Source organism: Eumetopias jubatus, unplaced genomic scaffold, assembly GCF_037043125.1.
Source record: "Eumetopias jubatus isolate StellerSeaLion01/CBP00866 unplaced genomic scaffold, mEumJub1_p1.0 scaffold_10, whole genome shotgun sequence".
Lineage (NCBI taxonomy): Eukaryota > Metazoa > Chordata > Mammalia > Carnivora > Otariidae > Eumetopias > Eumetopias jubatus.
Genome location: NW_028274816.1, coordinates 42,383,797 through 42,401,767, shown reverse-complemented (window position 1 = coordinate 42,401,767; position 17,971 = coordinate 42,383,797).

Genomic DNA, 17,971 nt, shown 5'->3' with positions numbered 1-17,971 from the left:
GACGGACCTTCCTTGATGCTTCCTCCTCCCAGCCTTGCACTAGCCTCCTTGCTGGTCCATCTGTTTGTACTCTGCACCCCCTCCAGTCACTACACCATATTGCAGCTGGAGTGATGGCTTCCAGAGCAAATTTGTATACAGTAACCCCTCCACTCTGCTACAAGCCCTCCAATGGCTTTCCCTGAATAAAGACACACCTGTCATCCTGGCCTTCCCTGGTGGGGCTCTTGCTTTCCCCTCCAGCCCCCCCTCCCACCATGATCCCTACCAGTCTTTTGTTTCCTAGTCACCCAGGCTTTTCTCAGTTCTCATATACTTTGCTCTTTCTCTCACACCTGGGCCTGGCCTCTGCTCTTCCTGTTCTCAAAATACTTTTCCTTCTTCTTTCAGCCTGTTTGAATCCTCCCAGCTTTACAGATCTTAGAGATGTCAGCTCAAGGGTTTCTACCTAGGGGAAGTTTTGTCTGTCCTTGCAGAATGGGCCAAGCCAGATCTGTCTCTGAGCAACCCCCAGTGAACTGCATATCTTTCCTTCATGGCATTTGCACATTTACAATTTTACATTTGCTGTGTGATTCTTTGATTGACGCCTCTGTCTGCCTTTGGACTATAAGTTCTGTGAAGGCAGGGATGGTGACTCTTTTTCTTTGCCATCGTATTCCCAGGGCCTTGTACAGTGCCTGGAATCATGTAGTAGGTGCTAATACATACTAAAAAATAAATGAACTGCAAGGATGACTGCCTCACATTTTATAATTGGGAAGAGAGAGGACTGAGGAGTCAAGGGATTGGCAGGGATCACTGGGTGAGGTCAGGATAGCTGAGACCACCTTCAGTTCAGAAAGAAGATTCCAGGAGCAACCTCATACATCTGACCCTGTAGGGGACTTTTCCTTCTTACCATCTTCAGTTTGAGTCAGTTGGCAGCTCCTTCAGAATGAGAGTTATCAATGAAAATCATTCCCGTTTAATAACTTCTAACGGTACTACATAAATACTTGAGCAAAATATGGAGAAGTGTTTACAGTAGCTGCATCTCCTAAGGGAGATTTACAGCACTATTAAAAATTATTAGACTTCTTCCATGACAGCACAGCTTTCCCAAGCTGCACTGCACGACTTCATATCCAGGCTCTGCAGAATGTTTAGTTTTGTGTTTTCAAAATATCGTATTTCTTCCACCATTAAATTTTATCTCAGTGGCGTTGTTTTAAAGCACCAATTTCTCCAACTCTTCTGATCTTCTAATTCAGCTCAAAATATATTGCTTTGGAAACCCTCTGGAGACCATATGGGTCCAGGGCATAGCTGCAGGGACTGCACAGGGTAATGCATTGCATGAGGCTTCTGAGGAATGTAAGTGCGTGTGGGGGGGAGGGGACACAGGCCTGCTGCTCTACCATTGGCTGGGACTTCTTGGCAGAGGTGGAATGTTCTAACTGTGGGTATGACAGCTAGGAAGGAGCAGATCTCAACTGGCTTCTGACTTCACTTTGGCTGTGGAGGCATAGGTCTGCCTGTCTTTATTTCCTCCATGGTGTCTGTTTTACAACATGTACAAGATATTAACTTGAGTCTTTCTGGAGTGTCAATGATGCCTACTGCCCACATCCCCTAGCACATCCCAGCATTATCAGGGGCTGATGGAGTTTCCTTCTTCCATGAGGGGGTTGACCTCCCTGACAGGAGCTAAGGCTCTTGGGGCAGAAGAAGGCATCCTTGTGTGGTGATGTGATACTGTTTCTGATCCAGACCCCACTTCAGAGCAGAGGCTGTTTGAACCATATCAGATGGGAGATGTCTATGGTATGTTGAATGTGCCCAGGAAGGAGGTTTGGGAACTGCTCTATGTCCCTGGGATTTAACTCCACTGTGGTCAGCTCTTATGAAAGTCCCTGGCCTTCCCCATCCCAGTGCCTTGGCTCTGCCATCCTCTTGCTGGAATGCCTCCTCCAACCCCTTAGCCCATCCGAGGAATCCAGCACAAATGCCTCTTCGCTACCTGTTTGGAAGTGACTCTTCCCCATTGGGGTAACCCCTTGTGGACATTCTGACCAGGTCACATGCTCTGCCCTGCATTCCTGGGTGGGTGCTCTGAGTCCAGTGCCTCTTTGGCACAGTCTCACTGTCTAGAAGGTAAGATTCACACACTCAGGTGTTCTTGGGGGCCAGGCTGGTGAGATAAATAAGGGAAGCAGGTCCACAGGTGGCTGGATGAATCCTTTGTCACCATGAGAGAATATGGGCTCAGTGTGGCCAAGTTTTCTGATTTTCCAGGTGAAGCCAGAAATCCGGATTTTTATGCGAACTTTTCTGACTTTTGTTTCATGTTACCCAAATTTCAAAATATTACAGTCTGAATAAAGCATACAAGGCCAGCAACCAACCTTTCACTTAGACTCTTAGGGTCCATGACCTCACTTCTCCTACCTCCAGGTCCTTCCGATGTCCCCAGAGTCCTTTTCCTAAGAGGCCAAGGCATCTCCAAAACCAGAAGTAAGGCTGCCCAGCAAAGGCTTGGAAGGGGAGGGTGAGCCCCAGGGTGCAAGGGCAGGGATGTGTGACTTTTGTGGTTCTGTGGCAGACTCTGCAGTGGGGTCCCAGTCTCCTTGTGCTGGTTCTCTGTCACTCCCTTGCTCTAGTGATTAATTCTGCTATTTGGGAGCTCTTCCTGCAGTGGGGAAAGCTGGAAAAGAAAGAATCTTGGGGAATCCCCATCCTCTGTGCACCAGTAGAGCTGCTGGACCAGGTACTTGGAGTCTCCACTGGGCTCCATGCCCTGCTTCCTTAATGAGGTGGTGACACCCGATTTCAAGCCCAGCACAGCAGTGCCTGGAAGGTTCAATTAGCTGCACCTATGCCCTGCTGCCCCTGTGCCTACTGGGATCCAAGTGCAGGGTCACCATCAGTGTTCAGTCCCATTAATTAATTAAACTTTGGATGTGGCAGGAATTTCCATCATAATTCACACAGTTTCATCCATGCCCAACCTCTCAATGGTAAATCAAGACAAGGAAAATGGTTTATTCAGGGTAATCCTAGTTAAACCAGATAAATTTTCTACATATCCCACTGGCCCCATTTATAGAGGAAGAGGATGTGACCAGAATTGCTAAGGACGGATTCAGTCCCAGAGATGCCTGCACATAGAGAGGTGCTAAGAACCCTGTCTGGAGGCATAATACAGCTGTTTCAATGGCCACTTTGGGCTTTCATCTCTGTGAGTCAGGCCTCCTTTGGGACCACTTAGCAAAACTTGCAGATCATTGAAAGCTGGGTGAAGAGCTTACCTTCCCCATCAATGCTCCGGATGGCTAGGGTGGGAGGGGTACAGCTGGGGGCCAGGTGTGGGGGGGCTTGGATGCAAGAGGATAGAAGAGTCTGTCAAATGCTTCCTTACAAGGGGCCAGAGCTCCTTTTGGCTTCCAGCCTTCCCTTGAGAGCTAAGTTCCTGCTTCTATGCTTGGGATCCCTGGGCTAGCCATTCTAGCTTCAGGAAAAGTCCTTCATGGGTGAGACCTCATGTGAGCACAAGGCCACCCAACCCCACAGTCTGTTCTCTGGGCAATCTGCTCCTGGAACAATGTATCCTATATCTCCTCATGGTCTCACGGTGTTCTCCATGTCTCTGACATCATCTCTGACCATTCCCCATCTCCTCCAGCCCCACAGGGGGATGAGAGAGAGAGAGAGTCTTCACTGTTTTCCAGACATGCCAAAGTTGGGGCTATTGGTTGCACTTGCTGCTCTGCCTTGGCCCATGTTCATCCTTCCCCAGACTCTCACACGAATGGTTTCTTGTCATGGAGCAGGTCTACATTCAAGTGCCTCCTCCTCAGCAAGGTCTTCCTGACCACCAACTCTCAGGCACACCCCTCTATTTTATTATTTTCTGCACACTCTATTCTAACCCCAAATTCTAATTTATTTTCTGCTTGTTTGTCTGTGTTCTCTATGGCAGCAGGGACCTCATACACTTGATAAGGTATAAAACCCTCAGTGCCTGGCTCTGTGCCTGATACTTAATGGATTAGTGGATGCTGGACAGAGAGCTGTTTAATGGAAATGTGAGTGGCTGCCAAGAAGACTGTGTGGGCTTAGGGTGGTGAGTCCCTTGGCTGAGGTAAGACATGACTTCTCCAGGTAGAAGTCCTTAGGATGGACACTTCCTTAGGATGGACATGCTCCACACAGCAAGGATTCTTCTTTCTACTTCAGGATCAGCTCAAACGTTGCATTCTCCATGTAGCCTTCCGTAGTTTCTCTCCCTGCCTCTTAAGAATTATTCTCTGTTCCAACAGAGATTCCAATAGATTCTTGCTCTATCACACTGGGCACTTCCTGCTCTGTGCAGTGTACCTGAGTATTGCTCTTGGCTTTAATGTCCCTGTTTCCCCTCTCTGACTCAGCCTAGCCTCTCCAGCCCAGATCAGGTGCTTGGGATGGGTTTGGGAGTTGAGCACTGAAGGTGGATGTGAGAGAGCCTGGGAGAGCACTTTCTCCACTTGGGGATGACAAATGTGAGTGCCTCAAGGAAGTATTGCTCCTGTGCATCTTCAGGATGAGAAGCAGGACACAACAGGCATAGGGACATTTTTGAACCTGGTAAAATTCAGAGTTTTCCATTTCATCTTCTGTATCCCAGCTCAGTCCTAGGTGCTGCAGCTGGCCTGCTTTTTCCAAGTGAAGCGTTGCTTTATCTCAAGAGCTTTCCTTCAGCTGAAACTTCACCACCCCACATTCTGCTCTTGTAGTTGGACTGCAGAATTGCTGTTGTCAGAAAGCTCTCTGAGAAAGAGCCCTGGCCAAAAAGCCAATCTCTTAGGGAGATGACCATGCCTGGTAGTGGAAGGGACTACGGATGACTGAATGTTTGTGTCCCCCCAGAGTTCATATGTTAGATCTTAATGTTCAGTATAATGGCAGTAAGAGGTAGGGCCTTTAGGATTGATTAGGTCATGAGGGTGGAGCCTTCAGAAATGGGATTCGTGCCCTTATAAAGAAAACCCCACAGAGCTCCCTTGCCCCTTCCTTCCTGTGAAGACACAGAGAGAAGGTACCCTCTATGAAAAGGGAATTTGGTCCTCACCAGACACCAAATCTGCTGGTGCCTTGATTTTGGACTTCCCAGCCTTCAGAACTCTGAGAAATAATTTTCTGTTGTTTATAAGCTATCCCCCTCCACGGTCTATGGGTTTTTGTTTTTGTTTTAATAGCAGCTGAAATAGACTAAGACAAAGAGACTGTAAGTACTTCCTCAGAAGGACGTTCTGAAAATGGCTTAAAGGCAGAAACCTTGAGCATATACTCAGTGGGCATAGACTGACGTGGTTGTGGGGGGCTTATAGATAGACTCAAAGAGAAGTGAGTAATGGTCATTGCAGGGGAAAGGGGAGAGATCACAGTCCTGCTGACTATTTGTAAGAGTCCAGCAGGGGACAGGTTGCAATGCCATTCATCAGAGACCATTTGGAGCCCTACATCTTGACCCTCTGCTCTTCCTACCACTTGGTCTCTGGAGCTCTGGAAAGGGTAATTTTTTACAGACAAAGCAGATGAAAATGTACATAGAACACATTCCACTCAGCATCAGTGTGCCCTCCTTTATGAACCTTTTTGAAGGTCTGAATAAAGATTCACTTTAACAGAATTTGTAAGACTTGTATGTAGGGAATTCGCTTCTCTCATCACCCTGGAGGCAGGAACTGGTCGGTTGAGATGGTTGGGCAATTTGTCATCTATGATAGATTCAAAAACCAAAGATTGTTAAGAGGACAAATGTACTTTTAGCATAATTCAACCAAAACTGTGTTTGCAGGGAGAATTGCCAAGAACTGTGAAGGGTCTGAGATTGCAACCTAATTGCAAGTTAACAACTTTGCCCACCACAGTTTCGTGGATAGGGGAAGAAGATACAGGGTTCCTGGTCAGAGACAAAGAACTTTATTATTCACAGCAATAGCAGTAGTCAAAGTATCAATATTTTTTGCAGCATGTTCCTGAACCCCAGTTCCCACAGGGCGATATAAAGAGAGCCAGGTGACATCTGCACACTCAGTGGGTATGTTATGGGAGTGGAATCTTGAGCTTAGAGAACTTGAATCTTCCATGGGCAGGAAACAAACCTAATCTTTGCTCCAGAGTGAGATATTCTCTTTGTCTTCCAAGGCTGTTCACCATATAGTCATTATTTTTAAGATCATTGAGGACAAAGTCAGTCAGTTTCTCTGCATGCAAGATGTGCACAAACATGGGAGACCCAATGAGCTTATAAATCTCTTGTGTTGACCCAGTGAGGGCTTTTGCAGATTGTCTTTGCAATATAAGACGTGACTTATTTATTTTAGACACTTAGAATCAAAGAGAAACAAACTAAAATAAAGCAGAATGTAAGCCAGACTAGAAGGTCATTCTATCCCTTCCCTGTCCAGCAGGGGAAATAAGCCACACCTGGGGTCATGAACATATTAGACAGGAAGAAACTCATTCTGGAATAGAGAATGCAGGACCTGGGAAAGGATACAGGTGGGGAATTCATGTGGAGAGTTGAGGGAAGATGGCCTTGGAGGAGGCAGGGGTGAGAGGAGATGCAGGTTTTGACTGGGGGCCAATGCCCAATTTTTCTCTTAACTCTTCATTTTCAGTTTTATCACTGGAAACTTAAGTGAGGTGACTGAGTCTTCTCCAGGATTCTGAGGATGAGGGATCATATAGATAGGGAAGAAGTTACCTCTCCTAACATGCCATCAAGGACCAGCTGTAGACCCTGTCATGTAGTCAGCGGGTGGTGAGTCCCCTGGAGAGAGAGAGTAGTGGTGATTCTCTTAACATTTATTCCTTTTTTCCTCTTAAAGGAGAGAGAGGCCCAAAAGAGAAGAGGCAGCTCAAGTAGTACCCAGATTGAAAGTGACTTTTGTGACTATCTTATATGAGACAGCTCCTGAGGACAGGTGCATCCAAGTCAAACAAAAGGGTACAACTTAGCAAAGCATCAGAATGGATATGAGTATGAAGAAAATTCCTTCTCCCTGTGATAATTCTGAGGTAGCCAGGACCATGACTTCATTGTCTCTGGAGAGTCACTAAATCTAGAACTGAGCCTGACAGGAAGGAGGAGGAGCACTTGGAGATGCTACCCCAAATTCCAGACTTGATAGCCTCTACAGTCCATTTTCCTCAGACAGTATTTACTGACCCCACCTCTCTGCCTGAGGATGGCCCCTTTTGATCTCTTCTCTTGGGAGCTGGGCATTTTCTTCCATTTGAGACATTAGATAATGCTTACCAATGCAATTGGCTACACCTAAGAAGGAAGAGAGAAGCAGTGCACCCAAGTGGCATTGGAGAGGCAAGGGGAACTTCTTGTCATGCTCAGCTGAAGCTGGATAGAGAGCTCCTCTTCTGTGGTCAGCAGCGTGCATTTCCATTCTGTCATAAGCAGTGTAGCATGCCGAACAGAGCTACATGTTATGTCAAACTGCTTTACAATAATCTTTAATAACAAATGCCAGAGCATTTCAAGTAGTGCCAAATGGGTACTGAAGTGGAAACAGGGAGGCTGCTTCTGAGCATGGCAGCCTTACCACTTTCCTGCTACCAGGGCACCAAGGGGGTGGTGAATGGATGAACACCCTTAATTGCCTTGCCTATGGGCCAAATGTCTTAGTGAGAAATAAGTTTCTCCACTTTGGCACTGGAGCTGGATTTTGCTGTGACTTGTGATGTGGACATAGACACAGAGGAACAGTGGCACAGATCTGGTGGTGGCACATGCACAGGGCATGTCCTTGGCTGCCAACTGGACATAGGGGAAGTCCTGCAACCAGATAGCAGTATGAAGGGAGAGGCATGAGTCTGTTGACCTTGGTAGTCTTTTCAGCTTGAAGATTTTCTGTTTGTGTACAAACAACGTTTTATTTAGTGTTATATGTCTCAGGTGGATGGGCTTTCAAGGTTCTTGTCTTACATCCCTCTTTGGGGGATGGAGAAACTGAGGTCCAGACAATTTACAAAAATAATTAAACTCAGAGTCACCTTCCCCACTAAATGGATGAGGAATAGGATTCACTCCAATCCAGCTGGTGAGTTAGGTTCACAACTGGGACTCAACCATCAATATGTGGGATTGGTGCCTCTCAAGATTAATATGAACATATTTGGGCATCTGCTTTGGGCAGGTCACTACTTTGGGCACTGAGAATATAGTGGGAGATATGATGGAAACATCCTTGTTCTCTCAATTTCTCTAGAAATAACAGGGTGATTTGGTTCCTGGGTGCCAGGACTTCGCATTGTTTGTGAGGCTGACCCCCAGGGTGCCCTCTCTGGATGAGTCAACAGTGATTCCCTTAAGGACTAATATATATGGAAACCCAAAGAGCACATACACCAGAGGCAATTTCCCAAGACAAAGGAGATTGGGGCAGGAAATATGAAGGAGGATATCCACCCAAAAATCATGTTTGGAAATTAGAAAGTAATTCTCACATTATTGTGTTTGGATGGTTAATGCTCTTCTCTGTTCTTTCCTGCTTCCATCAGGAGTGCTGTCTTCATCAAAGGAGTGTCTCCCTCTTCATCAAGGAAGGAGTGGGGTATTCAGAAAGATTTAATTTTACAGTGCAAGGAAACAAATACTATTTATTTATTAGTATAATTAGGATGAGAGACAAAACACATCTCAGATGTGTTTGAGCATTTTATTGCTGCAGGTATCTTCTTTCAAAACATCTTAAAATTAAGCCATGAAGCAGCATTCACAATCCCCCGATTGCCAGCAGTATGAGTCTCCCTGAGAAGGCAAAGGAAGCTGCTACAGCTGGATCATATGCACTTTATTCATTAGGCTGTAATAAGAATTTTACCATTTTCCATAAAGGTGCCATTTCAGATCCCACCAACAAATGAGCCAAAGTTCCAACAGGTGTGAAATTCTTCATCAGCATATGCATGAGGGAGCAGAATCACACCTCAAATATTTAAGATAAAACTCCTTAATAACAGCATGGAAGCAAAGCAGGTGTTAAATTACTGCAGAATTTGTGCTACCATCCGGGACCAAATGTGGATGCTCCTGAATGATTGTGACATCCCTGCCACAGAGCTGAGTGATCTGAACTTGCTAAATAGGGCTGGGTAGGCTCTGGAGCTAAGGAGATGGAGAACCACAGAGAAGAGGTCAAAAAGGATCACCTTTCAAGGAATGGGAGCTGATGATCACAGTCTGGCCTCTCTGTCTGTATCATCTGGTTACACCAAGAGCAGAAGACAAAGAACTTCTGCAAAAGTCAAAGATCATTTGTATCAGACATTTGTTGATTTCTATATCTTACCCATGCCCTCTTTTCTTAGTAAAAATATTTTCTTGCCTTTAGGAAATCACCTCTGTTCTACTATGTTAAGGCTCACTGGGATTGTCAATCAAAGCCTCCTGCCACTCTCACCCATTACATAAGGGACTAGCCTGATTGGTTTCTCTCTTGGGACTTTGACTCTCCAGGGACATGAGGTAAGATGGATGGGAATGTTAGGGCTGATAAGCTGCCAATTAGCTCCAACTGCCTGTGTCCCTGGAGTGGCCCATTGTTCCTGTTTCTTTTATGCCTGTTTGTCTGGATGGGTCTTTGATTTGGTGAGGTCTCTAAGATCGTCCCATTAAATTTTACTTTTGCTTAAGTTAACAGAGTTGATTTCTATTGCTTGCAATTAAAGAACCTTGACTGATATAAAGATAACAAGAGCAACACAACAGATGCAGATGTTTGGTGTTTTGTTTTTTTTTTTTGAGCACTAAGAGCTTTACAGATGTTACCCCATCTAAAGCTCACTGTGACACTCTAAAGTAGATATTATTATCCCTGTCTTATACCATGGGCTAGTCAGAAGCATAAGCAGCCCAGGCCAAATTACTCTTTAAAATCCTATTTATAATCCCAAATGACGTCCTCTTTGGTGGGCCTCTAACTTGCCCTGCACAGTATTGTTTGGGGGGGATTACAGCATGGCTCAGGTTCCCACACTCAAGGTGAAAGTGACTTGAAAATTATTTCCACTAATGGTAAGAGATCAGAAGAACTGTCTGACTCCAAGCATTTGTCTTTCTTCAGAATCAGTTGTTCATGTGCATCACGAAACTTCCAAAGGGAAGAAATGAATTCTGGAATAGCAAAAGAGCTGGCTTCAAAGGGCAAAAGGTCTGTCATTGGAGAATAAGCAGAAACAGTGCCCAACAAGATAAAACAGGGAGGTGGGATTCTTCTGGACTGAAGACCTGCCTATGAAACAAGTCAATCCAACGATGTAGCTGTGGTCTTGCAGAATGTCCTTCAGGGCTGGCTTCAGGCCACTTGTGGATAAAACCATGCACTTATCCAAGGCACACCGTGCCGATGGTCTAGTTCAGAGTTTGCAAATTCAAATGTCAACAAAGAACTGGGTGTTATATGCAACTAATGAATCGCTGAACACTACAACAAAAATTTATGATGTACTATGTTGGCTAACTGAACATAATGAAAAATTTAATTTTTTTTAATTTAAAAAAACGAATATCAACACAAGCCAAGTGCAAGTGGTACACTACAGAGTGAAGTGGGTCAGTTATTAACACAGAAGGACCATGAGGTCTATGGCACAGTGGAGAGTATCCATCTCTCAGGGGTGCCATGGACCCACTGCTGGAATTTTAAGACTTTGAACAGTCGGAGACAGAATTTATTTGGAGGCAAGGATACTTCCAAGAAATGAAGAGGGAACATTTTGTTCACTAGAAATATTTCTTAGAAATATCAACCTTCTAACTAATTGCTTGGGTAGCCCACAGTTACAAATTGGCATTTCATTTAAAAGTCTGGATTCTTGACTTCTCTAAAGTTCTGGCTTTTTGTTTTCTTTGTGTTGTATCCCACATGTTAGCCCTGATTAGCTAGCAGGGTAAGGAGAACCAGGCCCCACGAGGCTGGGACACCATAGTGACTGAAACACTGTGAAAAAGGATGATGATATGAACACAAGGGGACTTCACTGTTTTGTGCAGACCTGCTCTTCACACAGCATGTTCCCTGCTTAGGATGGCTTATCCAGGGTAGTGATCAATTAAGGGACCAGCAAATCTTGCCCTTCATGTGAGCCTGGGGATATTCTGCCTCATGGGGCAAGACACATTTCTCTCCTGTAAGCAAAATCCTGTCAAATGCTCTTGTTTGGTATTTCAGAGCTGGCTTGTACCCTCCAAAAGACAACACTCACTTTGTTAACTCCAGAGGCATCAGTGGTGTGTCATTATCCATGCTCAAAAGATCCAAATAGTCCCAATTATTCTGGCCAGGCTGTATTAAATAAGGGATTCTGATCTAATAGTTGATCTATGTAAATCACTTTAGGAGTCATTTCATTTGAATAATGTTTGCATTCACACTTAAATTCTCTATGATCTGAAGAAGAAATAGTCATTAGACACAAACAGGGCTCTCCTTACTCTTCTTGCTGCTACCACTGTCTTCTACTTACACCCTGGACCTGAGGCATCTGAGGCCAAAGGTGGTGAGTGAAATTTTCATGGGGATAGCAGGTTGGGTCATCCATGTGCTCCTCCCTAACCTACCCACTCAGTTACAGGAGGTTATGTGTGGGAAGAAGGGGAGGAGTTATTGTGAAGCGTCCCAAAGCCAGACAGGCACGATTCAGGACTGAAGAAGACCCAGGCAGGCAGGGGTAAACTGGGAACACACACTTTGTTTAAAAGAGACACCAAGTACTAAAGTGCTCAATGTCAAATCCTCTGAATTTTTTTCAAGGGAACTGATACCTTAATTTTTCTGTGGAATCTTTAAGTGTTTAAAATGTTGGTAGAAACTCAATAAAATTTAGTTAGTTAGTTAGTTATTCATTTATTCATTCATTCACTCATTCACTCATTCATTCATTTATTTATTTATAAGTAGGCTCCACACCCAATGTGGGACTTGAGCTCACAACACTGAGATCAAGAGTTGCATGGTCTACCAACTGAGCCAGCCAGGCCCCAAAGCTCAACTTTTAATAGGAAAAAACTCTCAACTTTTAAACACACTCTGGTGCCCCTGCAGGCTGGGCCATCGTCCATACATTCACATGATCCAGAATAGCTCATCAGGCCTACAGCTGGTTTTTGCACCATTTGCTTTGCCAGCAGAATGGGATCTGTGAAGTGGATCCAAGATGGATTAGTTTTGGTAAGATGCTTTGTAGGCAAACAAGAATTTTATTGTGTTTATGTTAAACACCATTTGTGCCAATGCCAGAGATGTTTTAGGAGTGGTGATGGTGGTAAGTGGCAATGGCATAGAGTGAACGGTCCACAGGCTCTTTGGCTTGGAAGTCCAGGAAATTTCAGTCTGGATGCTAGGACCATTAGGCCATAGAATACTTCGAGCAATTTCTGATCTGTAACTCACTGCTTTTGGAGTTCAGAAAAGACCCTGGTTTTCTTGTGAGAAAGAAAACCAGCCTAAATGACTGCCTGGTGTTCCTGAGTGTTGTGCGGAGGAGGTCTTGCTTCCCAAAATTCTTGAGACCCCTGGGAAGGAAGAGCAGCCCATTAGTGAGCATGCACTTCAGGAAGCTGTGTGTGAGACTGTCACATTGTCAGGAATATTTTACAGTTCTCTGAATCATAAGGTTTTCTTGAGCATTTATGTAGGCTATGGGCAGACCATAATTTTGAGTTCTTAAAGCAGAGTTGCAAATTATAAGGGCTGTAAACTGAGAGAAGAAGCCAGTACATATTTGCCCTGCTAATGGCTGCAACCTAATGCTGCAAAATAGTCTTTATGCAGAGTGCTGAGGGCAAAACTGGCAATGCGGTGTAAGGCAGGGAGCTTTTCTGTGGAATTTCTGTGGAGGCCCATTTACCCAAGGAAAAGACAGGGAGAGAGATGTTAAAACAATCATTCCCAGCTCTGATCTCATGATGTCTCCAGTGAACCAAAGGAAGACTTTAAACAGAACATTTCTTCCAGTTACAAAAGCAGCTCAGAGCCAATGTAGAGAAAATTATAGGAAAAAACAAAATAGGAAAACCCAAATCATCCTTAAATTCACCACCCAAAGATCATGACTGTTTACAAACAAATCTGGACACCAGTCAAGCTGGTAAAAGCAGATTTTAATCTAATACTATTGTAATAGGGGGAAAGTCCCAGATGAATTGAACTCAAATTCTATTTGTAGAGGTAGCTGGGTATCTTAAAGGAAGCATGAGGGAATAGGAGGGGTGAGTGGGGCTGAGCAGAGTCAGGTGAAAAATTACAACAAGCAGGAAAGGGGGGATTGGCCAATGTGATAAGGCCATTTGGGTTTACTAACAGGCACTTATGGAAATCAGGCTCCCAAAACCCCCATCGCCCCACCTCCCCGCAAACACACACACAGAGGCTGGGGAACAGGGTCCTATCTTCAGGTTGGCTGGAATGAATAGTAAATTCTCTTGGCAGCCTTGAGTTTTCTCAGACAAGTATTTTAAGGGAGGCTAAGTTCCCCCTAGGGATGCAGCCTTGAGCTATTCAACACTATGCTAGTGTTTGCTCAAATCCTCAAAGGCCAAGGCTGAGGCCTAGCAGAGAAGAGAGCTCAGAGGAGCTTTTCAAGAGTTTGGTCAAGCAATCCCTGTCATACGTTTCAGAGGGACCTTCCAGTGTGTTTTCTATGGGATTGTGTGTGTGCATGCCTACACAGAAATGACATTATCCTGTATGTTTCTGCAGCTGGATTACTTCTCTCAGCAATTTAGCATGAACATCTGTCTATATCAAACATCAAACATTCCACCCCATTACTATATTTATGGAATTATGGCTGTAGATTATTCCATGCTTTGGAACAAAATTGGACTTTACCCTTCTTGAACACTTCAGTTCCTTTTCAGAAGCATAAATAATTGCTATTATGATTTCAGAAGCATAAATGATTGCTGCTATGATTATTCTTAGTTATACCTCTTTGCATATTTCTGATGATTTCTTTGGAATAAATATCTAGAAGTGCAATTGCTAGAACAAAAGGCATGCACCTCCATTTACACTAGGCACTTTTCCCACTTTCTCCACACTGTTTTCTCCACTCCCACTGCCTCAGATATCCTCAATGTGCCAACAGCATCCAAATGACCTATAGCTTCAGGCCCCTAGAGCCAACAGTCTCCATCAGACATCATGTCTCAGCCACTGTAGAGTGGACATGCTGAAAATGGAATTCAATCTCTTATCCAACTCCTGTCCTGGATAACTCCTCTTTGCAGAGTGTGAATTATTTGCCAGGTGGTCGGGACAAAAATCCAGGACTCATCTTAGTGTGTCCCTCCCACATCCAGTAAATCCCCAAGCCCTGGGAATTCTTCTCCCGAGGGTCTTGAATCTGTCCACACACTTCATTTTGTCTGATACCACCAGACCCCAAGCCACTGGCTTGTTTGTGTTGCTGGATTTCTTCAGGAGATTCCTAAACCCCAAGTGCTCTTGTCAGAGATAAATTAGCCTGATAAACACATTCAAACCAATGTGAATGGGACATAAAGTACTCTTTCTCCTGGGGATTTACACTTAAAAGAGAATTCAGGCCATGCTTACCTGAGCTATTGGGCTAATCTTGACATCTGGTCTGTAGAGATTTTTGCAATAAGGAGTCTCTTAGTTTGAATCACTGCTTCCTTTACATTCCAGGCTGGCTCTGTCCCTCATTTTCCGTCTTTGAAATAGTGTCCAGGCCTGAGTGACCTAGGTAGGGTCCTTGGCAGCAGTAAGGCTAGGCCATGGCTCTGTGCCTGATGCCCACCACCCATGAGCTTCTCCTCTGCCAGCCAAGAGCCTCCCAGACATAGGCTAGATTCTACTCCCCCCATGTCTCCAGGCCTGGCTCAAGCCCTGGATGAACTGAGTGCTCAGGAAGAAATTGAGAATACACTTGGACCCATGCTGTGCTAGGGACATGGCCAAAGTGAGAAGCAAGACCAGAATCCCTGGCCTCCAGACTTGAGTAATGTAGGAAACTGCTCATGTAAGGAAGCCCTGGCCACTGGCAAAGAGACAGCTGTGGCTTCAAGCATCTGTTGCTGGCACTGCCACCTGTCATTTCTCGGTCTTTATTACCTTCTGAGCACCGTTCCATCAGTAGCCAGGGACTTAACATGTGTATTCAAGTCATATGCTGCTTCGTGAATGTGTTTATAAATCACCTCCTGTTCCCAAACCAGGGGACATAAATCCACATATGTATTAGTTATCTACTGCTTCATCACAAATTGCCAAACTTGGCAGCTTAAAACAACACATATTTATTATCTCCCAGTTTCTCTGAGCTGGGAATCAAAGCAAGCCTGTTCTGAATCCTCTGCTGCAGGGTCTCTAATGAAGCTGAAATCAAGGTGTCAGCTGGAGTCTCATTTGAAGGCTTGACTGGGGAGGTTGTCAGCAGAATTCAATTCTTTTTTTTTTAATTTTTATTGTTATGTTAATCACCATATATTACATCATTTGTTTTGGTGTAGTGTTCCATGATTCATTGTTTGTTCATAACACCCAGTGCTCCATGCAGAACGTGCCCTCTTTAATACCCATCACCAGGCTAACCCATCCCCCTACCCTCCTCCCCTCTAGAAACCTCAGTGTGTTTTTCAGAGTCCATCATCTCTCCTGGTTCGTCTCCCCCTCTGACTTACTCCCCTTCATTCTTCCTCTCCTGCTATCTTCTTCTTTTTCTTTTTTCTTAAAATATGTTGCGTTATTTGTTTCAGAAGTACAGATCTGTGATTCAACAGTCTTACACAATTCACAGTGTTCACCGCAGCACATATCTTCCCCAATGTCTATCACCCAGCCACCCCATCCCGCCCACGTCCGACCACTCCAGCAACCCTCAGTTTGTTCCTGAGATTAAGAATTCCTCATATCAGTGAGGTCATATGATACATGTCTTTCTCTGATTGACTTAATTCACTCAGCATAACATCCTCCAGTTCCATCCACGTCGTTGCAAATGGCAAGATCTCATTCCTTTTGATGGCTGCATAATATTCCATGGTGTATATATACCACCTCTTCTTTATCCATTCATCTGTCGATGGACATCTTGGCTCTTTCCATAGTTTGGCTATTGTGGACATTGCTGCTATAAACTTTGGGGTGCAGGTACCCCTTCGTGTCCCTACATTTGTATCTTTGGGGTAAATACCCAGTAGTGGAATTGCTGGATCGAATAGTAGCTCTAATTTCAACTGTTTGAGGAACCTCCATACTGTTTTCCAAAGAGGTTGCACCAGCTTGCATTCCCACCAACAGTGTAGGAGGGTTCCTCTTTCTCCACATCCCCGCCAAAATCTGTCTTTCCCTGACTTGTTAATTTTAGCCATTCTGACGGGTGTGAGGTGGTATCTCATGGAGGTTTTGATTTGGATTTCCCTGATGCCGAGCGATGTTGAGCACTTTTTCATGTGCCTGTTGGCCATTTGGATGTCTTCTTTGGAAAAATGTCTGTTCATGTCTTCTGCCCATTTCTTGATTGGATTATTAGTTCTTTGGGTGTTGAGTTTGATAAGTTCTTTATAGATTTTGGATAATAGCCCTTTATCTGATATGTCATTTGCAAATATTTTCTCCCATTCTGTCGGTTGTCTTTTGGTTTTGTGGACTGTTTCTTTTGCTGTGCAAAAGCTTTTTATCTTGATGAAATCTCAATAGTTCATTTTGCCATGGCTTCCTGTGCCTTTGGTGATGTTTCTAGGAAGAAGTTGCTGTGGCTGAGGTCGAGGAGGTTGCTACCTATGTTCTCCTTTAGGATTTGGATGGACTCCTGTCTCACGTTTAGGTCTTTCAACCATTTGGAGTCTATTTTTGTGCGTGGTGTAAGGAAATGGTCCAGTTTCATTCTTCTGCATGTGGCTGTCCAATTTTCCCAACACCATTTGTTGAAGAGACTGTCTTTTTGCCATTGGACATTCTTTCCTGCTTTGTCAAAAATAAGTTGACCATAGAGTTGAGGGTCCATTTCTGGGCTCTCGATTCTGTTCCATTGATCTATGTGTCTGTTTTTGTGCCAGTACCATACTGTCTTGATGATGACAGCTTTGTAATAGAGCTGGAAGTCCGGAATTGTGAGGCTGCCAGCTTTGCTTTTCTTTTTCAATATTCCTCTGGCTATTCGGGGTCTCTTCTGGTTCCATAAAATTTTAGGATTATTTGTTCCATTTCTTTGAAAAAAGTGGATGTTATTTTGATGGGGATTGCATTGAATGTGTACATTGTTCTAGGTAGCACTGACATCTTCACAATGTTGGTTCTTCCAATGCATGAGCATGGAACGTTTCTCCCTTTCTTTGTGTCTTCTTCAATTTCTTTCCTGAGTATTTTATAGTTTTCTGAGTACAGATCCTTTGCCTCTTTGGTTAAATTTATTCCTAGGTATCTTATGGTTTTGGGTGCAATTGTGAATGGGATCGAATCCTTGATTTGTCTCTCTTCTGTCTTGTTTTTGGTGTATAGGAATGCCACTGATTTCTGTGCATTGATTTTATAGCCTGCTACTTGACTGAATTCCTGTATGAGTTCTAGCAGTTTTGGGGTGGAGTCTTTTGGGTTTTCCACATAAAGCATCATATCATCTGCAAAGAGTGAGAGTTTGACTTACTCTTTGCCAATTTGGATGCCTTTGATTTCTTTTTGTTGTCTGATTGCTGTGGCTGGGACTTCTAATACTATGTTGAATAGCAGTGGTGAGAGTGGACATCCCTGCCGCGTTCCTGACCTTACAGGAAAGCTCTCAGCCTTTCCCCATTGAGAATGATATTCGCTGTAGGTTTTTCATAGATGGCTTTTATGATATTGAGGTATGTACCCTCTATCCCTATACTCTGAAGAGTTTTGATCAAGAAAGAATGCTGTACTTTGTCAAATGCTTTTTCTGCACCTATTGAGAGGATCATATGATTCTTGTTCTTTCTTTT